This window comes from Myotis myotis, unplaced genomic scaffold (assembly GCF_014108235.1).
Source record: "Myotis myotis isolate mMyoMyo1 unplaced genomic scaffold, mMyoMyo1.p scaffold_m19_p_33, whole genome shotgun sequence".
Classification (NCBI taxonomy): domain Eukaryota; kingdom Metazoa; phylum Chordata; class Mammalia; order Chiroptera; family Vespertilionidae; genus Myotis; species Myotis myotis.
In genome coordinates this window covers 127,853-153,039 of record NW_023416339.1, presented here as the reverse complement: position 1 = coordinate 153,039, position 25,187 = coordinate 127,853, and the positions used below count along the sequence as shown (strand labels likewise).

The 25,187-nt window shown below is 44.4% G+C and overlaps 1 pseudogene; it reads right to left on the bottom strand.

Moving 5' to 3' along the window:
• Positions 1-666: 666 nt before the first annotated feature.
• On the bottom strand, positions 667-22,771 carry LOC118652674 (annotated as a pseudogene).
• Between the last annotated feature and the right edge of the window lie 2,416 nt (positions 22,772-25,187).

The following is a 25,187-nucleotide window of genomic DNA, read 5'->3' as shown; positions in this document are numbered from 1 at the left end:
CCCATAAATCTAACAGACTTTGAAATATAAAAAGACAATGTTACTGATTTAATAAAAAATCACTACCTCATCATGTTATGTACTATTGCTGAAAGAACTCACAGAACTATCTCCCATTGATATTCATTTCTGAAAATAATTTCAGTTGACCCTTGAACAACGTAAGTTTGAACTGCACAGTCCACTTATATTGGGGTTAAACTCTCTGTAAATAATTGGGAATCCATACATGCAGAGGCCCAGCTGAAGATGTAGATGGATTTTTTATGATGCAATTGGTCAATGCCCCAACCTCCCATCCCCCCTGTCCAAGTGCCTACTTCAGTAAAAACCCAGTATTCAATGATGCACTATTTAGTAAGAAAAGAAAGAAGTTGGATGAACATAATTTACAATTTTATTACCAACCCTTTAATGTTGGAATTTTCTACAATATTATATATGAATTAATTTGTTTAATTCTCACCTGGGGATATACTGGGGTTTTTAAAATTAATTTTAGAGAGAGAGGGAGAAGGAGGGGGAGAGGGAGAGAGGGAGGGAGATGCGGAGGGAGAGGGGGAGAGGGGGAGAGGGAGAGAGGGGTAGAGGGGGAAAAGGAGGGAAACATTGACATGAGAAAGACACATCTCTTCGGTTGCCTCCCTTACATGCCCCTACCGGGAATTGAACCAGAAACATGGGTATGGGCCCTGACTGGGCATCGAAACTACAATCCTTTAGTGCATGGGAATGATACTCCAACCAAGTGAGCCACATCAGTCAGGGCTATATTAATTACTTTTCATCAGGTATTCTTACATTATTTACATGTTTATATTTTTGGTGGAAGTTTTACAAGTAAGGATATGGGCCAATTGAAGCACTTCCCACACTAATTACATTCAAGAGATTTGACCCAGTGAGTCCTTCATGTCTTCAGAAGAGAAATGACTGAAGGTTTTCCCACAACTCACATTTATGTAGTTTCTCTGCTGAGTACACTCTCATCTTGTGATTTTGAAGGATTTTGTTAAAAGTAAAGGCTTTTCTGCATACCTGACATTCATAGTTCTTGTTCCAGTGTGAGTTCTTTCATGTCATTGTAAGGAACTCTGTTCAATGTAGGCTTTACCACATTATTTTCATTAATAGTGTATTTCCAGTGGGAATTCTCTTACGTCTTTGATGCAAACCAAGCAAGTGAATGCTTCCCCACATTCCTTACACTGATATGGTGTTATTTCAAGTATGCATTTTCATGTGTCTTAGAAGGGATTTTCGAGAAATGAAGGCTTTACCACAATGTTTACATTCAAAGGGCTTCTCTCCAGTGTGAGTCCTTTCATGTGTTTGTAAGGAACTGTAAGATATAAAGGCCTTTCCACATTGCTTACATCCATAGGGTCTCTCCCCACTGTGAATTCTTTCATGTATTCGAAGATTACTGGGATATCTGAATGCTTTACTACATTTTTTACATACATAGGGTTCCTCTCCTTTGTGAGTCCTTTTGTGCATTTGTAAAGAACTGGAATATCTGAAGGATTTTTCACATTCCTTGCATTTGTAAGGTTTCTCTCCTGTGTGAGTTCTCTCATGAGTTTGTAAATTACCAGAAGATCTGAAGGCTTTTCCACATTCTTTACATCCATAGGGTTTCTCTCCTGTGTGCGTCCTTTCATGTGTTTGTAAGGAATTGGAAAATCTAAAGGCTTTTTCACATTCTTTACATTTATACCGTTTTTCTGCAATATGAGTTCTTTCATGTTTTCGGAGGTAATTGGGAGCGCTGAATGCTTTACCACAATGTTTGCACTCATAGGGCTTCTCTCCAGTGTGAGACCTTTCATGTATTTGTAAGGACCTGTAATTACTGAAGGCCTTTCCACATTCCTTGCATTCATAGGGTTTCTCTCCTTCGTGAGTTCTTCTATGTGGTTGTAAGGCACTGTAAGATCGGAAGGCCTTTCCGCATTCCTGACATTCATAGGGTTTCTCTTCAGTGTGAGTTGCTTCATGTATTCGAAGGTAACTGGGATACATGAATGCCTTACCGCATTTTTGGCATAGATAGGGTTTCTCTTCAGTGTGATTTCTTTCATGTCTCTGAAAACTTTTATAACACCTGAAGGCTTTCCCACAGTGTTTACATTGATAGGGCTTCTCTCCTGTGTGGGTTCTCTCACATATTTGCAGTGCAGCTGAAGAACTAAAGGTTTTCCCACAAACCTTACATTTATAAGGAGCATCGACAGTGTGTGTGATCATGTGTCTTTGGAGGGCTTTGAGCCACATGAAGGTTTTCCCACATTCCTCACATTTATAGGGTTTCTCAACGTTGTGATTTTGTTCATGTTTTTCAAAACACTGAAGATAACGAAAAGCTCGCCCACATATGTTACATTTATATGGCTTCTCTCCATACTTATGATACTCAGCTGGCTTGTGTCCAGTGTGACACCCGGTGTGCCTATTACTGGGTGAATGATCCATGACGACTCTTCCACGCACACTGTAATTCCATGGTTTTACTGAAGGAAACATCTTCTTCTTCACATTAATATTGGGAATAAAGCTGAAGTTTTCTCCATAGAGACTACTTTTTTCTCCTTTACAGAGCCTCTGTACCATATGAATTCTTGGGGGTGGGGGGGAAGAAGAAGCACATTATTAATAATTTATTAGTGATGCTATGTATTTATTAGTAGAATATTTGAAGTATATTTTTATAATTTATAGCAAAATTGTAAGTATTCTGCTTGATCAGTATTGTTTGAAATAGAACACACTGAAAACTCTAAAAGACAACTTTACCTTGCAATTATTAAAACCGTGACATTCATATATATGGTTTATTAATGCTGTCTCCATGGGAACTAGTTTGCAAATGTGAACACTATGTCATATATAAGAAAGTAATTTGGTGAAAATTTCTGGGAAGTAATTAATTTGAAGCAGGGGTTCTTTTGTTCTTCTTTTTTTCTTTTTGTTAATCCTCACCCAAAGATATTTTTCCATTGATCTTTTAGAAAATGTGGAAGAGAGAGGGAAAGACAGAGAGAAACATTGATGTGAGAGAAACACGTTGATTGGTTGCCTCCTGCATGTGCCCTGACCTGGGCCTGGGCTGGGGAGGAACCTGCAACCAAGGTATGTGCCCTTGACTGGAATCGAACCTGGGACCCTTTGGTCCGCAGGCCAGCGCTTTATCCACTGAGCCAAACCAGCTAGGGCTGTGAGGCCCTGCTTTCTATTGTGTGACTCACCTTTGTTTTCTCCCTGGGTTTTTATACTGATCTTCCATATCAACATCTTCCCATTTTTTACCTATAACGCAGACCCAGAGAAAGCATTCCAAAGTATTAGAAATTATAGAAAATTTATTAGGTTTTAGTTTTATAATTAGCTATGACCATGCCCAGTTTATTTACCAATGTCCTCCCTTCCCACATTAAACACCTAAATGTTGAAGGAGAAGAAATATTTGTCCTCTAAATGAGGAAGTGAAGGGAACTTGTCATCCTTACCTATTGAAACCAGGTTTCTGAAGGTTTCCAGCATCACATCTCTGTAGAGTTTCTTCTGTGAAGGATCCAGTAAGGCCCACTCCTCCAGACTGAAGTTCACAGCCACATCCTCAAAAGACACTGAGTCCTAGAACACCCCAAATGTGTGTGTGAGACTGATAGCACTGGACACCTAGACTCCATTTATAAGAAGGTAACATATGATTCTATCATCTCAAAACATTTATACTATGAGTTAATCATCAATAATTTACTCTCTATCAACACTTAAATTTTTTATAAAATTAATGCCATCATATTATGGGCTCAATCCCTGATGGGGGGGGCGTGCAGGAGGTAGCTGATTGATGTTCCACTCTTACATCGATGTTTCTCTTTCTCACTTTCCCTCCCTCTCTCCCTCCCTTCCTCTCTCCCTAAAAAGCAATTGTGTGTGTGTGTGTGTGTGTGTGTGTGTGTACATATATATATATATATTTTTTTTTAAATGTTTCAACCCTGGCCGGTGTGCTCAGCAGTTAGAGCATCAGCCTGTGCACTGAAGGATCACAGGTTCGATTCATGGTCAAGGGAACATACCTGGGAGGCAACCAATTGATGTATCTGTCTCACAACTGATGTTTCCCTCTCTCTCTCTCATCGACTCATTATGAAAAAAATTCTTTGTATCTGTCTCCTTATTACCCATTTACCGAACCCCATGAAACCTCATCTGCATGATGTTTAAATAAGTAAAAACATAGTGAAAAACTGGAAGCTTTTCCTTCTGTTCCCATTACCAAAAACGAAGAGTCCAGGAGGCTGGTAGAAATCCTACATTTAGCAGAGCCCAGCTGGCCATGCTGTCTAAAAGTTCTACAGACCATTAGGAGTACAGACATGCTTTGTTTATTGGGCTTTAATTTATTGCATTTGGCAGATCTTGCATTTTCATCAATATGGAGATAAGAACCTCCACCAGCGGAGAACCAAGATGGCGGCATAAGGTACAAACCTGTACGTGCTGCCCCCCACAACAACATTAAAACCACAACTATAAGACAAAACAGCTATCATCCAGAACCACGGGAAAGCTGATCGAGTGGAAGTTCTACACTAGAAGGAAAGAAAACAGCGCATTAAGACCAAGTAGGAGAGGAGAGGCACCAAGAACAGAGGTACGGGGGCGCACGCGAGGCTGCTGCACCTGGGTGCATGGTTTTTTTCAATCGAAAGGGGACAAGCTCTTGAACCCACTGACTCATTTAGGGCGAGACGCTGGGGGCCCAGGCTCCTACGGGGAGAAATGGGACTGTCTTGCAGCGGGTCGGAAAGCGAAGGTGACTTTCTCAGAGAGCTGCTCGCAGGGATGTGGGGGCCCATGGCACTCGGTACTCGGGGAATCGCGGAGTCAGAGTCACGGGGTTGCTGACCACACCATTGCTGTTTGCCTGCCCTGGGAACTCTCTGAGACCCCGCCCCACTACATCCCCTCCCAAGCTGTGCTCAGCGGCACAAGGGAGGCACCTGTGCTTTTGCAGCCTAACTGCAGTGAATCAGAGAGCTCCAAAACTTCCAAACAAAGAGGAGAAATCTGTTGATATTGCTGTAGCCCCTGCTGGGTGGACCCACACACATAAGGGTGTCTCCAGCACAGACAGTGGCTCCTTGCAGTCAGCCAAAAATGCGAAGACAAAGAAACATGTCACAAATGAAAGAAATGGAGGAAAGCAAACTAATGGAGGACACAGAGTTCAGAACCACAGTTATAAGGTTACTCAAGAATCTTCTACGCACCTCCGAGGAACTTAGTGAGACCTTCAAGGATCTTATTGAGAATGCCAAAAAAATGGAAAAGGACCAGTCAGAAGTTAAACATACACTGACTGAAATAAAGAACAATATACAGAGATCCAACAGCAGACGAGAGGATCCCAAGAATCAAGCCAAAGATCTGAAATACAAAGAAGCAAAAACCACCTATCCGGAAAAGCAAAACGAAAAAAGAATCCAAAAATATGAAGATAGTGTAAGGAGCCTCTGGGACAACTTCAAACGTACCAACATCCAAATTATCGGGGTGCCAGAAGAAGAGAGAGAGCAAGACACTGAAAGCCTATTCGAAGAAATAATGACAGAAAACTTCCCCTACCTGGTGAAAGAAATAGACTTACAAGTCCAGGAAGCACAGAGAACCCCAAACAAAAGGAATCCAAAGAGGACCACACCAAGACACATCATAATTAAAATGCCAAGGGCTAAAGACAGAGAGAATCTTAAAAGCAGCAAGAGAAAAACAGTTAGTTACCTACAAGGGAGTACCCATACGACTGTCAGCTGATTTCTCAACAGAAACTTTGTAGGCCAGAAGGGAGTGGCAAGAAATATTCAAAGTGAAGAATGCCAAGAACCTACAACCAAGATTACTTTATCCAGCAAAGCTATCATTCAGAATTGAAGGTCAGATAAAGAGCTTCACAGATAAGGGAAAGTTAAAGGAGTTCATCACCACCAAACCAGGATTATATGAAACGATGAAGGATATTCTTTAAGGGATAAATACCACATGATCTCACTCATTTGTGGGATATAATGAACAACATAAACTGATGAACAAGGACTGATCCAGAGACGGAGAGGCATTGATTGGACTGTCGGGCTCTGGAGGGAATGTAGGGGAGGGTGGGGGTAAGGGGGAGAGGTCAACCAAAGGACTTATATGCAAGCATATAGGCCTAACCAATGGACATGGACAACGGAGGGGTGGAGGGGTGAGGGCATTAGCAGGGGGTAGGGGATAACGTGGGGATAAGGACACAGATGTAATATCTTCCCCCCCCCATAACTCCCCTCCTCCCAGTTCCCGCCCCACCCTCCGCCCTCACTCCCCACCCACTGTCCTCATCCATAGGTGCACAATTTTTGTCCAGTCTCTTCCCGCATCTCCCACACCCCATTCTCCACCAAGAATAGTGAGTCCATTCCCTTTCTATGTCCCTGATTCTATTATAATCACCAGTTCATTCTGTTCATCAGATTATTTATTCACTTGATTCTTAGATTCATTTGTTGATAGATGCATATTTGTTGTTCATAATTTGTATCTTTACCTTTTTCTTCCTCTTTCTCTTCTTAAAGGATACCTTTCAGCATTTCATATAATCCTGGTTTGGTGGTGATGAACTCCTTTAGCTTTTCCTTATCTGTGAAGCTCTTTATCTGACCTTCAATTCTGAATGATAGCTTTGCTGGATAAAGTAATCTTGGTTGTAGGTTCTTGGTATTCATCACTTTGAATATTTCTTGCCACTCCCTTCTGGCCTGCAAAGTTTCTGTTGAGAAATCAGCTGACAGTCGTATGGGTATTCCCTTGTAGGTAACTGAGTTTCTTTCTCTTGCTGTTTTTAAGATTCTCTCTTTATCTTTTGCTCTTGGCATTTTAATTATGATGTGTCTTGGTGTGGTCCTCTTTGGATTCCTTTTGTTTGGGGTTCTCCGCGCTTCTTGCACCTGTAAGTCCATTTCTTTCACCAGGTGGGGGAAGTTTTCTGTCATTATTTCTTCAAATAGGTTTTCAATATCTTGCTCTCTCTCATCTTCTGGCACCACTATAATTCTGATGTTGGTATGCTTGAAGCTGTCCCAGAGGCTCCTTACACTATCCTCGCATTTTGGGATTCTTTTTTCATTTTGCTTTTCCGGTTGGGTGTTTGTTGCTTCCTCGCATTTCAAATCATTGACTTGATTCTTGCGCTCCTCTGGTCTGCTGTCGGGAGTCTGTATAATATTCGTTATTTCAGTCCGTGTATGCTTAATTTCTAGTTGGTTCCCCAATATAACATCGAGGGTCTCATTAGTTTTCTTGTAGATCTCATTAAGTTTATCGGCAGCTTCTAAACAGTTCTTGAGAGACCTTAAAAGTGTGGTTCTGAACTCTATATCTTCCATTGACAATTTTGTCCTGTTTCTTTGTCTCCGCATTTTGTTATGCTTCCTTGGTGCACCCCCTAGTGGTCTTTGTGCGCAGTCTTATAGTTAAACCTTGATTGTTGTAGCTAATACCAGGGAGGGTTTGACCTCCAGGCCAAGTGGCTATCCACAGATGTAATATCTTAATCAATAAAAAATATATTAAAAAAAAAGAAAAAGAAAAAAAAAAGAACCTCCACCAGCAATACGATAACACCTCCCTGAAGGCTCAGATGATGGTGAACTTTTTTTAAGCAATAAAGTATTTTTAAATTTTATTTGATTTTAGAGAGAGGAAGGGAGAAACATCTGTTTTGTCGTTGTTCTACTTATTTATGCATTCATTTGTTGATTCTTGTATGTGTCCTGACTGGAGATGGAACCTATAGCCTTGGTGTATTGGGACAATGTTCTAACCAACTGTGCTACCCAGCCAGGGCCGTGCAGTAAAGTTTTGTGTGTTTTTTTAACTATGGCATGTACATTGACATTGGAGACATGGTATTGCACACTTAACAGATTAAAGTATCATGTAAATAGAACTTCTTTATATACTGGGGAACCAAAAAAAATGTAGAATAATTATTGGCTCATGCGCCTTACTAGGATGGTCTGGAACTGAACCTGCAATATCTCCAAGGCATGCCTGCAATCCCAGGCAGCTGGCTGATCAAAACTATTCCTGTGGGGAAGCACTACTTTGACCTTGTGGAATCGTTATCACAGACTCGGTTCTTCTTCTTTCAGTACAATTTCATGGCCTAGAAAGTTATTTGGAACTTAGAGCTCAGATATTAGGAAGAAGGCAGGACAACTTAGACCACAAAATCCCTATGTGCGTGTGCATCAGGGCTGCCTCTGAGGCAGGATAGTAAGTGAAAGGACAGAAAGGAACTGATAGCTGTGTCTCTAACTCCTCTCCCAGGAAAGCCGCAGAATGTATCAGTTACTCAGCCTGCCCTTATCTCAGCCAATGGGAAAGCGGGGGAAACTAGACCAAGGCCAAGAGTATGCTAGCCACCCCCCTGTCTTTGTGTAACCAGACCCTAGCTGCACCCTGCCCTTGCGTCACTAGCCCCCGGCCCTCACTCAACCAACCGGAATCGGCCAAATCAGTGGTCAGAGTGTGCCCCCACCCCCGACCCCAAGCCCTATAAATTCTTTGTTCCCTTGGGATTTGGGGCTCTCTCTTGCATCCAGTAATGGAGGCATGGGGGGGACCAAGTCCCTGGCTTGAATAAATGACTCTATGCTTTTGCATCGGACTCGGCTCCCTAGTGGTCTGTCTTGGGGGATCTTGAAATCTGGGCATAACATTAAGAAGCTAGGGGGATTCCTTGGCAAGTGGAATAAGGGAAACTGAGACAAAATAATTAAACAAGGCCAAACAACCTGATCAATTTACAGGCAGCTAATGAATCACAAGGTTTTATCTTCCCTAACCAAGGGCACTAAGGAGCAAATGGTTTGCAAATTCCAGACTGTTCAGGGATAGAATGGCCCCAATCCCGGTCCCTAGGGGCTTCACCCCTTTTGAGGCCTATAATGAAGGGACCACTACTCAAATAGCGGGTTCATGGCGTTCTCACCCTGGCCAAACTCCCGATTACCTCTGATGAGCCCCAGAGATCAGGTCCCGCAGCAGAACGGCGGCGGCGGCTGCAACACCAGCCGTTACAGCCTTTCAGAGGCCGGTCTAATGCACCTCTAGCAACATTACTGGAGCTGAGGGTCCCTAAAAATGGGGAAAACAGAAGGGGGAAGGGAGAAGGGAAGGGGGGAAGGATGGGGCGGGACACCCCGGCGAAGGCCAAAGGTTTGGATTCTGACGTCCCCATGGAAACGTATCCCTCTGCTTGTGATTGGTCCTTTACGCTCTTCAGCCCCCCCCAGCCCCACCCCCACCCCCACCCCCCACGCCGCTGCTCCGGTGTTTCCGCCCAGCTTCTTTGTGCCGCACAGAATGCCGAGATGACGCATGCGCAAAGAGACCCAGCCGCCGCCTATATAAAGCGGAACCCAGGCTCTTCCTCGTCGTGCCGCTGGGACCGTTGGTGTGCGAGGTCTGTGCAGCTTCTCGTGTCACTCGGGTCCTGGGCTCTGCGAGCTGAAGGAGCCGAGCTCGTGGGCCAGTCATCATGTCGCGCCACGGGCGGTACGGAGGAGGTAAGAGGGTAGGGCCCGGTAACTGCCGGGACTCGGGGCGGGACCGCCTCGCGCTCGGAATATCCTACCGCTCATCTGCTCCCGTGTTTTCGAGGCGTTTTCCCGCCATACTAGAACGTGAAGAACTTTGTCCTATGCCCAGCTCTTCAGAAATGTGCCGACTTTGCCGGCTTTAAGACCACGTTCAGTTCTTGATGAGAGCACAAAATAATGTTTTGCACGGTCTTAAGGGTGTGCAAAGAATTCATTCTAACTTGGGTCAAGTTTTGCATAACGCGTGCTCTTCCGTTTGCATTTTTAAACAGAAACCAAGGTGTATGTTGGTAACCTGGGAACTGGTGCTGGCAAAGGAGAGTTAGAAAGGGCTTTCAGTTACTATGGCCCCTTAAGAACTGTGTGGATTGCAAGAAATCCTCCGGGATTTGCCTTTGTGGAATTTGGAGACCCTGAGATGCCAGTTACGAAACTTAGGTTCATGAGGATAGTCTGCTAGAGCTCATCGACGTCCACCATGGTTTCATGATGAATTTGCCGTGATTATAAATTACATAAAGGCGTCAGCCGTGCTTTCCTTCAGCCACTCTAGAGAATGCCCTCCCCTTTTTCGTTTCCAACACCCCTCACCACGCACCACACCCTCTGTGAAGTAAAGGAACATGACAGCTCAACCCCAGCATGGGAATCCTTCAGCTCATGACACCACCCACAGCCAATAGGGTATGAAAGGACCTGTTAATTTCACAATTTTTTAAATATATTTTTAATTGATTTCAGAGAGGGAGAGTGAGAGATAGAAACATCAATGATGAGAGAGAATCATCAGTCAGCTGCCTCCTGCACGACCCCCACTGGGGATTGAGCCCACAACCCGGGCCTGTGCCCAGACTGGGAATCAAACACCCGTTCACAAGTCAATGCTCAACCACTGAGCCATGCCGGGTGGGCTTACTTCCACAATTGAAGTCTCTGGAGTGACTAAGTCATCTCCAGCAGGCATGAAATAGCGTGAAAGAGCAAAACAAAACAATTCCATGGACTTGTGTTTTGAGGTTTAGAAGTGCATGAGGGTGAGAGTTTACACACGGGCAGGCATTTGGGTGGGTTCAGTCTCTTCTGACTACAAGGAGAGAGCACTAAGGTTTTCTTATAGTGAACAGATGTGGGCACAAGGGGAAGGAAGAGGGATGTGGTTGAAAAATATAGGAAAAATATAGGAAGTAACAATTACTGAGATTTTCCTAAAATTATGACAGCAAACTGTCAACCCAGGGAGCTCACATAACACTAACATGACAACCAAGTATCTCATATTCAAATTGGGCAGAATCAAACACAAACAGAATATATTGAAAAAACTCAGGGGAAAATACCTTAGTTACAATGAAAAAGGATAAAAAATCAAATTTCTGAAATCATTCAAGCAAAACGAGACTGAAGTATTATTTTACTTAAGTGTTTTTTGTTTCTTTAATATGTTTTTTATTGATTTCAGAGAGGAAGGGACAGGGAGATAGAAACATCAATAATGAGAGAGAATCATTGATCGGCTGCTTCCTGTACGGCCCCCACAGGGGATGGAGCCCGGAACCTGGCATGTGTCCTGGACCGGAATCAAACCCAGGACCCTTCAATCCACAGACTGACGCTCTATCCACTGAGCCAACCCAGCTAGGGCAAAGTGTTTTTTATTTAAAAACCCTAACCGGTTTGGCTCAATGGATAGAGCGTCGGCCTGCGGACTCAAGGGTCCTGGGTTCGATTCCGGTCAAGGTACATGCCTTGGTTGTGGGCACATCCCCAGTAGGGTGTGTGCAAAGGCAGCTGATCAGTGTTTCTTTTCTTTTCTTTTTTTTTTTTAATATATTTTATTGATTTTTCACAGAGAGGAAGGGAGAGAGATAGAGAGTTAGAAACATCGATGAGAGAAAAACATCGATCAGCTGCCTCCTGCACACTCCCACTGGGGATGTGCCCGCAACCCAGGTACATGCCCTTGACTGGAATCGAACCTGGGACCCCTCAATCCGCAGGCCGACGCTCCATCCACTGAGCCAAACCGGTTAGGGCATGGGGTCACTGGTTTGATTCTGGTCAAGGGCACGTACCTCAGTTGCAGGCTTGACCCCCTGCCTGGTCAGGTAGCATGCAGGAGGCAGCCGATCCATGTGTGCTTCTCACATCCATGTTTCTCTCTCTCTGTCTCTACTCCTCCCTTCCACTCTTTCTAAAAATCAATGGAAAAATATCCTCGGGTGAGGATTAGCAAAATAGAAAGAAATTATATTCATCAGAAAGAATGTAAATTATGGAGGTGGTCAATTATTAGAAGAACAAATTAAGGTATAATTAATAGCTTTGTATTTCTTATAATTTATATAACAGATGACAGTTTATTTAAAATAATATAGATTTAAACTTAAAATAATAATAAAGAGGTCCATTCTCCAAGAAGGCATAGCAATCTTCATGTGTATGTGCATAACAACGGACAAGCAAAATGCATGGGGCAAAACTGATAGAATACCAGGGGAAATGGATGAATCCACTGCTATCAATGCAGATTTCAACAGCCCATATCATGAATAATAAATTCCAGCAAGCATAAGAGCATCAAGCACAGAGAAGACCTCAACTGCGCCATGTAACAACTGGATCCCATTGTAATTTATAAAACACTTTAGGCAATAAGAGTGGAGTACCCATTTTTCTCAAGTTTACATGGAACCTTCACCAAGACAGAACACATTCTGATACATAAAATACACCTTAACAAATCTGAAAAAAAAACAAACAGAAATTATACAAAATATGCTCTCACACCACGGGCATTCATCTAGAAATCACTAACAGGACCATAGTTGGAAAACCCCCAAATATGTGAACATTTAACAACACAGATTCTAAATAATACATGAAATCAAAGAAGAACTCTCAAGAGAAAAACAATTATTTTGAACTACATGAAATAAAAGTAACACTAATCAAAGGTTATGGGCTGCACCAAAAGCAATGCCCAAAGGGTAATTTATGACATCAAACAAATACACTAGAAAAAAGATCTATACTTATTAACATGACATACAGTTACAAACAATAAAAAGAACTATTAAATCCAAAGCAAGCAGAATTAAAGAAAAAATACATACATACTCTGGAATACTATCCAGCTGCTATTTGCAACAACATGAATGAACCTTGAGAATATTATGCTAAGTGAAATAAGTCAGTTAAAAAAACCTGGTAACCATATGATTTCACTCATATGTAGGGTATAAAACTGGAACTCATAGACAACAGTATGGTAGTTACCAGAGGGAAGAGGGGTGGGGGAATAGTTAGGATGAGAGGACCAAATATATGGTGATGGAAGATTTTTTTTTTCAGTGGTGGGCACACAATACAATATACAGATCATGTATCATAAAAATGTACACTTGAAACCTATATGATCTTATTAACCAATGTCACCCCCCAAAATTAATTTAAAAATAACAGAAAAAATTAAGTAATTGTGTGAAATCATTTAAAAAATAAAACAAAAGCGGGTTCTCAGTGAAAATTAATAAAATTGATAAACATTTACTCAAAATAACAAAGAAAAAAGCAAGACAGAAATTACAACATAAGGCCATCATGGGTAACTCCAAGAGGTGTAAGAGGTGATAATTGAAGCCTTGTAATGAAGGCGTCTCAGAGGACATCACCAGGTGTGTCTGTTGCACAGCTATTTAAACAGCCTAGAATCTTCTATGATAGGGGTGCCCACTCAAGGTGGGACAGTGGGCAAGTAATGGCATAAATGAACTCAAGTAAATTTTGTAAACAAGAAATATGTTGCCTCCCAAAGACACAAAAAATCTACGCCATGTGGTGGTTGCTGAAAGACTATTTCATCGTGTTGTCATTTTATTTATATCACATGGGGATATTTTCCCATTGAATTTTAGAGAGAATTGAAGGGAGCGTGAGAGACAGAGAGAAACATAGATGTGAGAGAGATAGGCCGATGCTCTATCCACTGAACCAATCCCATCCACTTTTTTTAGGTATGTCAAATGAATGCCCACAAAGGAGAATGTCATGACGTCATGTCATACCTGCTCTCCCGGCGCGAGGTGAGTGCAGTTCAGCTCCTGCCTACAGAGACTGTGTGCAGTGGTGATGGTGCTGCGGTTCCCTGAGGGTAACCAGGTAAAGGTATCATGTCCCTTCAAGGTAAAGCCCAACTAAAGCTGAGAGACTGTTGAACGGACACTCAGCAGAACAGACCAACCTACATTTATGAGGGCAGAATCTGTACTGGTTGCTGAGTCAGTAAATCCAAGGTGGCTGGGACAGGGGTTTATTTGGTGTCACCACAGCCTCAAGGTTTTGATAATCCACTGTGAGGCGTCATTCTTTCTTTTCGGGTTCAAGTACATGCCCAATTCAGCTGTTCCAGGGATAGCTGGAGATAGTGTCTTCCTAAAAGGTTTCTTAGAACAGTTGTCAATCCTTGAAGCCCCTGTTTAATTTACACTGGGCCATTTCATCTAATTTTCCTAAGATCTAAGGGGTGATAACCATCAAGTCCCATTTTGTGCAGCTAAATTGGAAGTGGCAAATATATTTTATTTAACTTAAATTCATGAATTATTGTTTAGGAGTTTTCCTGCTCAATAAGGAATATTTTAGGAGAATAGGTGTTATAATAATAAAGTAAGGATGGCCCTCAAAAGTGTTTTTATTTATTTATTTTGTAAATCCTCATCCAAGGATATTTTTTCCATTGCTTTTCAGAGTGGAGAGAGAATGTGGGAGGGAGGTGGAGAGAGAGAGAGAGAGAGAGAGAGAGAGAAAACATTGATGTGAGAGAGACGACATGGACTTGTTGTCTCCCACACGGGCCTTGAAAACCCAGGCAGGGAACCGGAGACCCTCTGGTGTGCGGGCCTATGCTCTAACCACTGAGCACACAGGCCAGGGCAAAAATGTTTTGCTAAGTGAAATAATCCAGACAAAGACAAACACTGTATAATTTCACTTACGTGTGGAATCTAAAAAGAACAAAAACAATCAACAAACAAAATAGAAACAAAATCAGAGATACAGAGAACAGACTGATGGTTGCCAGAGAAATGAGAAGTGGAGAGATCAGTGAAAAGGGTGAAGAGGAATGAGAGGTACAGCCCTGGTCAGTGGGCTCTGTAGTTAAAGCAACAGCTCTCAGACCAAAGGGTCTTGGATTTGATTCCCGGTCAAGGGCAGGTACCTGGGTTGCAGGTTTGATCCCTGCTCAGGGGAGCGTGTGGGAGGCAACCAATCAACATCAATGTTTCTTCTCTAGGCGCCAATAAAGCGTTCAATTCCTATGCCCATCTTTCTCACAGCCAGGAGTTCAAGTCCATCCCCAAGAGACAATCTGCCAAGGACCTCACAAGTTCAGACAATAGAAACTGCCCTCCTGTGACCCTCACAAGTCCTGCTAAGACCAAAATCCTGCCCCCACGCAAAGGACGGGGACTGAAATTGGAAGCTATAGTTCAGAAGATCACTTCCCCAAATATTAGGAGAAGTGCGTCCTCAAATAGTGCAGAGGCTGGGGAGACATAGTCCCTTTGGATGACATACTGTCTTTGAAGAGCGGCCCTCCTGAAGGTGGGCGTGTTGCTGCTCAGGAGGCCGAGATGGAGAAGAGAAAGGGAGAGGTGGTATCTGACCTGGTCTGTCCAACAAACAAGGAGCTGAACATAGAAAAGCCTCTTGCAAGGCCTTCAGAGAGTGGCGTGGCAGTGGGGACGACAAAATGAAGACTGAGACCCACCCAGATACGGTCACTGCTGGAAAGGAACCCCCTGGTGCCATGACATCCGAAACCTCACAGAAACCTGGGAGTAACCAAGGGAGACCAGATGGTCCCCTGGGTGGGGCAGTGCCTTTAATCTTTCCTGACTCAAAGAATGTACCTGCAGCTGGCGGACTGGCCCCTGAGGCAAATCCGAAGGCTGAAGAGGAGGAGACCGATGCAGTGACGATTTCCCCCAAACCAGAGGGTTTACCCCCAAAGGGGTACCTCCCTTCAGGAAAGAAGAAGGGGAGATCCATTGGTAGTGTGAATAAGCAAAAGAAACAGCAGCAGCCACCACCTCCCCCCCCAGCCCCCCCCTCCCCCCGATACCAGAAGGTTCTGCAGATGGAGAGCCAAAGCCAAAAAAGCAGAGACGAAGGAGGGAGAGAAGGAAGCCTGGGGCACAGCCAAGGAAGCGGAAAACCAAACAAGCAGTTCCCATCGTAGAACCCCAAGAACCTGAGATCAAACTAAAGTATGCCACCCAGCCACTGGATAAAAGTGATGCCAAGAACAAGTCTTTTTTCCCTTATATTCATATAGTAAATAAGTGTGAACTTGGAGCCGTTTGTACAATCATCAATGCTAAAGAAGAAGAACAGACCAAATTGGTGAGGGGTCGGAAGGGGCAGAGGTCTCTGACCCCGACACCCAGCAGCACTGAGAGCAAGGCGCTCCCAGCCTCGTCCTTCATGCTGCAGGGACCTGTGGTGACCGAGTCTTCTGTGATGGGCCACCTGGTTTGCTGTCTGTGCAGCAAGTGGGCCAGTTACCGGAACATGGGTGACCTCTTTGGACCCTTTTATCCCCAAGATTATGCAGCCACTCTCCCGAAAAACCCACCTCCTAAGAGGGCCACGGAAACGCAGAGCAAAGTTAAGGTATGGCACAAAAGCGCTTCCAACGGCGCCAAGACGGACACTGAGGAGGAGGAGGAGCAGCAGCAGCAGCAGGAGCAGGGGAGCCTGGCCGCCCACCCCAGGTTTAAGCGTCAGCACCGCTCGAAGACTGTGGTGGAGGCCCTCGGTCCCTGGCCCGGGCTTTCCTGTAAAAAAGCAACCACAGAGGGCGGCAGCAAAGACTGTTTTGGACTCAAAGCCCTCTGTGCCCACCACTTCAGAAGGTGGCCCTGAGCTGGAGTTACAAATCCCTGAACTACGTCTTGACAGCAATGAATTTTGGGTCCATGAGGGCTGCATTCTCTGGGCCAATGGAATCTACCTGGTCTGCGGCAGGCTCTATGGCCTGCAGGAAGCGCTGGAAATAGCCAGAGAGATGAAAAGTTCCCAATGCCAGGAGGCAGGCACCACCTTGGGCTGCTACAACAAAGGCTTTCCGCTACCATTACCCGTGTGCCACTGATGCAGATTGTTTGCTACAAGAAGAGAACTTCTCGGTGAGGTGCCCCAAGCACAAGGTGAGACTGGAGATGAGGAGGAGACACTCGTGATGGATGGAAATGGTCCTACTGTGCAGCCACACCCCGCCCCGCCCCGCTGTGCCCACCCGCCTGCCAGCACCTCCTCCCTAGTCCTTACATCACACTCAACCGTGACACCACAGGAAAGAAAGACCCAAGAAGTCAGAATGGCTGTTTCCATGGACACAATCTCCATAGTGACAATGCGGGGGGGAGGGGGGGGAGAGGAAGGGGTGGGATAATGGGAAAGGGTGTGGGGGGTAATGGGAAAGGGTGGGGGGAATTAAAAGGGAGGGATAAAATATATATATAAATCTAAAACAAAACTAAACAGCCGAAACCAGTTTGGCTCAGTGGATAGAGCGTCGGCCTGCGGACTGAAAGGTCCCAGGTTTGATTCCGGTCAAGGGCATGTACCTGGGTTGCGGGCACATCTCCAGTGGGAGATGTGCAGGAGGCGGCTGATCGATGTTTCTCTCCCATCGATGTTTCTAACTCTCTATCTCTCTCTCCCTTCCTCTCTGTAAAAAATCAATAAAATATATTTTTTTAAAAAATAAAAATAAAATAAAACAAAACAAAACAGACAAACAAAAAAAACACAGTGTTTCTTCTCTCTCTCTCTCTCTGTCCTGCCTCCCACTCTCTTACCCCTCCCACCCTCTCTCCCTTCTACTCTTTAAAAATCAATGGAAAAATATCCTCTGGTGAGAATTAATAAAAAAAAAAAAAAAAAAAAAAAAAAGGAAGAAGAGGTACAGACTTCCACTTATATAATAAATAAGTCACAGGAATTTAATGTACAGCATAAAGAAAATAGTCAATAATATTGTAATAACTTTGAAAGGTGACAGATGGTTACTGACTTATTTGCTGATTACATCCTAAAGTATATGTTTTAAATTACCATGTTATGCATCTGAAAATAATATGATATTGTATGTCAACTACAATTTAACATGAAATAAATCACAACTTACAAAATATGAAAACAAAAATAAGCCTGCTTTTTAAGAGGTCACTGTCTGATGGTGTCACCAAATTCATAGGCTACAATTAGCCTAGGAACCACCTCTAACCCACCTGAACTTCAATGAGGACTTAGCCTCAGTCACGTCTTCACTCTGAATGCACAGATAGGTTCCCAACGAAACATCAGGCCCAAAGCACTGTCAGGAAGACCCCATTCTCATATTTCTGTTCCCCCAAAAAACAAACGATCAATAATTACACTCCGAATCCTTTGTATATAAAACTCGGGCTCAGTGGGGGGGCTCCTAACCGCCTTGCTGGGCCATAATGAGACTGTGGGCGTTGTCCCCAGTGACCCAGAGGGTCAGGGTCTGTGTTTCCGTGAGGCTGGTGCAGCGGCAGAGGCAAAGCAACCTGGCGAGCCCTCTGGTGTTGGGGAGGTGGGCTCAGCCTGCTCCCGGTGGGCTGCCTCTCCCTGTCTCTTCTCTTTCTCTCTGAAATAACTGCTCTTCAAAGAATGAACATCTGTGAGCTCACCTCATTCACAGGGTACAATCATCCTCGTTCCCCCTGAGAACACCCTCCTACTGGGGGGACCCCAGCCTCGGCCACAGCTGCACACTACAGACACAGGTAGGTTCCAGCCAACACATGGACCCAGGACCACTCACCGTAAGGAGAGCTGCATTCTCAAACTCCTGCTCCCAAACAACAAGGAATGATGAAACTGCCAACCCAGAGTCCTCTGAGCACAGAACCCAGGCTCTGTGAGGTCAACAATGCAACACAGGGCAGCACAGCTCGGGGGAGGGGCTCCCCAGCAAGCAGCAGGCCCAGAGCAGGAGCCTCCTGGTTCTTATCAGCCTGACAGGTAAGGACAAGGGGAAGAGGGAGGGGCGAGGCTTAAGTTTTCAGTAAACAGATATCAAAAGTGTGAATCTACTCTCATTCCAAGAACAAATATCAGTAAGGAAAATGGGAATTCTCAATGGCTTGTTTTTATATAAACACTAACAAGACGATCAAAAAGTGATTAAAATTGATTATTTGAGGGTGGATGGAGTAGAGCAGGATATATAGGCAGGGAGTCTCCTTAAGTTCGTTTCCTAGCTTAGAAACTGAATTAACCTTCCTATATACTATTTAAAATAAAAGGGAAAAAGGAAAAATATAGCCCAGCCAACTGGCTCAGCGGTTGAATGTCAACCTATGAACCAGGAGATCACGGTTCGATTCCCAGTCAGGGCACATGCCAGGGTTGCTGGCTCCATCCCCAGTGTGGGGCGTGCAGGAGACAGCAGATCAATGACTCCCTCTCATCATTGATGTTTCTATTTCCCGCTCCCTCTCTTCCTCACTAAAATCAATTTTAAAAAATTTTTAAGGAAAAATATTTATACATACCATATCTTCTATGCTTAATCAGTATTTTAATTAACTTTTGCTTTTTAGAATTAATTTAATTTTACCTTTTCTACATAGAATACCACGCGAAGATTTCATCCTTTAAACAGTAATGAATATAAACAGGAGCTCATCAAAACTTTCCCAATTTCTCTCTCACAAAAGGAACAAGATGCATAACAGTTTGTCCCCTCGCTGTATTTCACACTGGGGATATTTTTGGGGATGAGTAACATATGATAATGCATTAGGAAGTTTGCAATGAAGACCTAAAAACTACCATAATTTTCATAAATTCTTACAAGCTTTGAGGTGTTTCCCTCATGTCAATGAAGCTATAAACTCAATTGCTTTTTTCTCACATCCATTAAAATAGGTAATCAGTTGCCTTAGAAATGGCAAACCTTTTCAGTGTCCAAATTCTCTAGAGACATGGACATACAAACACTGCCCCCCAAAATAGGAAAAACACCTGAGAACTTAAAAAACCTCATATCTTCGGGTTCTCTTGCTAAATGGAACCAAAATTCTCTTTGATTCCACAATTATAACATTGTATCTCTAAGTCAACTTACAGATTAAAAGCCCAGTTGCTAGAGGAAACTAGATCACAGTGCTGCAATATTCACCGGAGAAAGTAATTCAACAAAAAGAAATACAAATATTAAAATCAAGATAAGAAGCCTGCTTCCCTACAGTTCAAAAGGAAACCCACACTCAGAAAGTTGAATGTTTCCACTAAGGGTCTACCAGTGGTTCTCAACCCTCCTAATGCTGCGACCCTTTAATACAGCTCCTCATGTTGTGGTGACCCCCAATTTCATTGTTACAAATTGAACATAATTAAAGCATAGTGATTAATCACAAAAACAATATGTAATTATATATGTGTTTTCCGATGGTCTTAGGCGACCCCTGTGAAAGGGTCGTTCGACCCCCAAAGGGGTCGCAACCCACAGGTTGAGAACCACTGGTCTAGACACTCCCCCTGCTGAGATTAAACCCCTGCAGTGGGTCAGCCCCTGGGCAAGGACCATAAGTGACACCTGAGTAGCCTCAGGAGTGGGCACCCTTCCCTCTCCTGTAAGCATGGAAACGCTCCCTCCCCAGGATTCCATTCTCACAGTGAGGAAACCCTCAGCCTGATTCCCTTTAAGTTCTGACTCAAAGGAACCTCCCAATTTATAAACGCTTTGTCTATGAGACAGAAGCCCTGATCTTCACAGACCTCTCAGTGTGCACATATTACACTCTGAGTGCAAAATATCTAGGCCTCAGGAGCAATAATTACAACCTCAGAAAGGGCTTCATCACTGCTCCCACCCCCAACACTTAGAGCCCATTTCCAGGACACTGGAGCTTTTCTCATGAATCTACTTGAACACGTCTGCTCTGCAAAAGGACACCCCAGAATTGTATTTGTTTTGTTTTAAATATATTTTTAATTGATTTCAGAGAGGAAGGGAGAAGGTTAGAAAGATAGAAACATCAATGATGGGAGAGAATCATTGATTGGCTGCCTCCTGTACTCCCCCACTGGAGACGGAGCCAAAACCTGAGCAGGTGTCCTAACCAGGAATCGAACCTTGATATCCTGCTTCATAGGTCAATGCTCAACCAGCGAGCCACATCTGCCAGGCTGGAATTGTATTTGAAAACACCGTGTCGACATAAGAGATGTCCAAAACTTGCAGATTATTTTTATGAGTTTATTTGGGCCAAGACTGATGACAATTGCTAGGAATCAAGATCTAAAATGCTCCAAAGAATAAGTTTTGCAGTTTCTTTTATAAATTTGAAATTAAGGAGGGGATATAAGGAAGATCACTTAAGGGTAGGAAAAAGCAAAGGGGGATTGGATTACAGGTAATTAACAAGATAATGTGCTCTCTTGAAGAATACTAATTAGTGCATTTTATTATTTTTTATTTTAAAATTATTTTTTATAAATTTCAGAGAGGAAGGAAGAGAGAAACATCAATGGTGAGAGAGAATGATTGGTTGTCTTCTGCATGGCCCTACTGGGGATCAAACCCGAAACCCAGGCATATGCTCTGACTGGGAATCGAACCGTGACCTCCTGGTTCATATGTCAGGGCTCAACCACTGAGCCCCACCAGTCGGGCTAATTATGGCATTTTAAAGGTGTGTTAATCTAGATGCACAAGAATATGGGTAGGGCTGGCTTAAAACCTCTCACTAATGGAGTTATAGGCCTGAGGTCTGACCAGCCACCATGACCTGCCCAATTAGGTATGTGACCAGATCACCCATGAGGTTACTTTTCACAGAAACTCTCCCCCCACCTACTTTTTTTTTTTTTTTTGTCCACAACTTAAAAGCAAAACAAACTTCAGAAACTTACTGCACATTCTCAAAAGAAAAGAATGAAAGAACTCTATTAGGCCTATCACTATAAAAATGTAATACTAAAATATTTAATTTTTTCAGAGTTTATCTTTTGTGCCTGTTTGGAACTACTTTATACTGTCTTTCAAGCTCTACTGATGAAAAACATTTTAATTCCTACTGAGAAAAAATGAGACAAACCAGTCAATAAAGGTTTTCAAGGTGACAGATTCAGGGAGGGGCAGTGCTGACTAAACAGAACACTCAGAAAAATTTCCCCCCCAAAAAGAACCTCCATCCACAGGCCTTCCCATAGGATGTCTGTGCCCAGGAAAGATCCTGGGAAAAGAGGCAAAAGGATTTCATACAACATATTTCAGGCAGTTATTCTAGGATTTTTTTTTCCTGTAAAATATTCACAGACAAATATAAATTAAAAAAAATAAAACATTCCATTACTCTGTTAAGAAATATACAAACAAGTAAAATATGGGAACCTGGAATGCACCCCAGAGGACCCATCATTGAAAATGTTGCTGTGATTCAAAGACGGGTATTTGCCTTGGGGAACGCATAAAGGAAACTGGGCGTTTATGTACTTCTTGCCCGTCCCAAGCTACTGGGGTGGCAGGGTCATGGTGTTGAGACCCTGCTTCCAAAATATTTGAAAACCTCGCGAGAAATGGGGCACCCCAGGGCTGGAAGGAGAAACTGGAGACACCGCATTCCACAGCTGCTTTCACAAACAAACCCAGAGGCCGAGTCAGGACTCCGCTGTGATGACCCTCCCTGCGGGCGAGCACATTCTGGGAGATGCGGGGGCTGCAAGCGCAGAGCTGCCCAGAGAGGCTGTGGGCCCGGGGCCAACGTCGCTGAGCACAGGGACTGGGCAAGACAGCGGGGTGGGCGGCTGCCAGTTCGCTGAAGGGGACCGAGGTCTCAGCAGAGACCCGGGGAACGCGGGTCTGCAGGCTCCGGAGTTGACCGTGGGAAGGCTGGTCCAGCACAGGCCGCTCCGTACGGCCCCACCGGCCTCTCGTGCCCATCTCTGACGCTGGCCCTGCACACTCACCATTTCTGGGTTTCCTGGGTCTCCCTGAGTCCCTCCTAGCGTCCCCTGGTCTTTGTAGATCACAGTGGCACAGAGGTTGCCACAGCCACCGGGGATCATTAAGGGAGGGGACACGCTGTCACCAGCCAGTTCTGACATCCAGCCTAAGGTGTGTGGCCCCACCCACCTGTCCCAGCGGTGCCCCTGATTGGACAGAAATTCATGCACAACTCTGCCTAATTGACAGCTGGCAGGGAGGACCCAGTAGTCAGGGAAACCCTCACTACTTCAACGTTAAACAACACACTCCTACATGGCTGGGCATGAATACGGGCTTATGGAGTAAATCTGGCAGGCTCAGGAACGGAAAGCACCTCCCAGGACCATCAGATCATGGAGGGCAGTCACTCCCCAGGCCTATAACTTTTTTTTTTTAATATATTTATTGATTTCAGAGAGGAAGAGAGGAGAGAGAGATAGAAACATCAATGACGAGAGAGAATCATTGATCAGCTGCCTCCTGCACACCCCTCACTGGGGATCAAGCCGCAACCCGGGCATGTGCCCTTGGCCGGAATCGAACCTGGGACCCTTCAGTCCACAGGCTGACGTTCTATCCACTGAGCCAAGCCGGCTAGGGCAGGCCTATAACTTTTTAAAAAAATTTTTAATATTTATTTTTCCATCACCATTCATCCCCCTTACACCCTATTCCATCTCCACCACCACTGTTCCCACCCCCATCCCCTGCAGTCATCAGACTGTTAGGCCTATAACTTCTTTAGTTAAAGTTTTATTTTTGCCTTAAGCCCTGCCCACAGTTCTTGTGCATCAAGGTTAAAACACCTTTGAAATGCCAAATTAATCCTTTTCTCCAAATCCTCTCAAGGAAACACTAGATTTTATTGCCAAAATATCATTCCAAATTAATGTACTTTTTATTCAATCATAAAATTTTCCCACCTTGCTTTCCCTCGCTTTCTTAATCTACCACCAATGGATGTCATGTAATCTTTCTTACTTCCCCTCTTTTATTTCCCAGTGCATAAAAAGAACTGCAAAACTGCCCTTGTCCAGAGCATTTTCTCAGACCCTTGAAATCATGTTCCAGACATGTCCTTGGTTTGCCTCAAAGTAAATCTAATAAGCACATTAATTTTCCCATAGCTTTGGATGTTCTAATGTTAACAAACTCATGGATAAAAGAAGAACTCTCAAGAGTACTTAAGGGCCCTGGGGAGCCCTCTGGTATTAGAGGGTGGACTCAGCTGGCCACCTACTGGCTGTATGTCCCCCTCTCTTCTTTCTCTTTTTAAATAACTGCTCTTTCAAAAGTGACAACTAGATGGGGGCCACAGGGTGTAGTCTCCCTTACCCACCCCCACCACCAGGTCATGTTGGGGCCAACCCAGCCTCTATCACAGCTTCCCTCTAACACACAGATAAATCCCAGCAAAGGCAAAAACCCAGGACCACTTTAAGGCGGGGCCCAACCCCACACTCCTGCTCCCAAATGCCTAAAATTCTCAAAACTGCCCACTGGTCAGCAGCACATAGAATTGAGGCGTGGCAGGCTCAGCAATGCACACGGACAGCACAGCTCACAGCACCAGCTCCCCAGCGCCCAGCAGCCACACACAGTGCAGGCAGCAGAGCAAGCGAGTAAGTCAGAGCAAGAGACGGACGCACAGTGGTGGTCATGTGGGGACATGCTGTTCACTGTGATGGCCACCTGTAAAGGTAGCACGTACACACACACAGGGCAGAGAAAGGCTCAGTCCCATAACTGAGGTCTCTTGGGAGGGCAGGGTGACCACTAAAGCAGTTCTGAAATATCTTCAGAGTAAAATCTACACTAATAAAAGAGAAACATGGTAATTGGCGTACGACCGCTACCCTTTTCATTGGCTAATCAGTGAGATATGCAAATTAACTGTCAGCCAAGATGGCGACCGGCAGCCAGGCAGCTTGAAACTAACATGAGGCTTGCTTGCCTCAGTGATGGAGGAAACCAACATTCCCCGCCTGCGCTGCAGGCCTCTGAGCCTGCAGTTTAAGAAACATAGTAACAGATACCTCCGGACTTCAGCCAGCAGATTTGCAACATTGTAAGCAAAGGCCAGAAACCTACTTTTAGCAGCAGAGGCCTAAGAGCTGGAGCCAAGCCTCAAGCTAAAGCTGGCCCAGAATAAAAAAAAAAAAAAAAAGGAAAAAAGGAGCGGTTGGGAGCTTCAGTCACCCCCAGCCTGAAAACAGCCCTCAGCCCCTCACCCAGACTGGCCAGGCACCCCAGTGGGGACCCCCACCCTGAATGGTGTGTGACCAGCTGCAAACAGCCATCATCCCCTCACCCAGGCTGGCCAGGCACCCCAGTGGGGACCCCCACCCTGATCCAGGACACCCTTCAGGGCAAACCAGCCAGCCCCACCCATGCACCAGGCCTCTACCCTATATAGTAAAAGGGTAATATGTCTCCCAGCACCGGGATCAGCGTGACAGGGGGCAGCGCCCAAACCCCCTGATCACCCTGCGGCTCTGTGT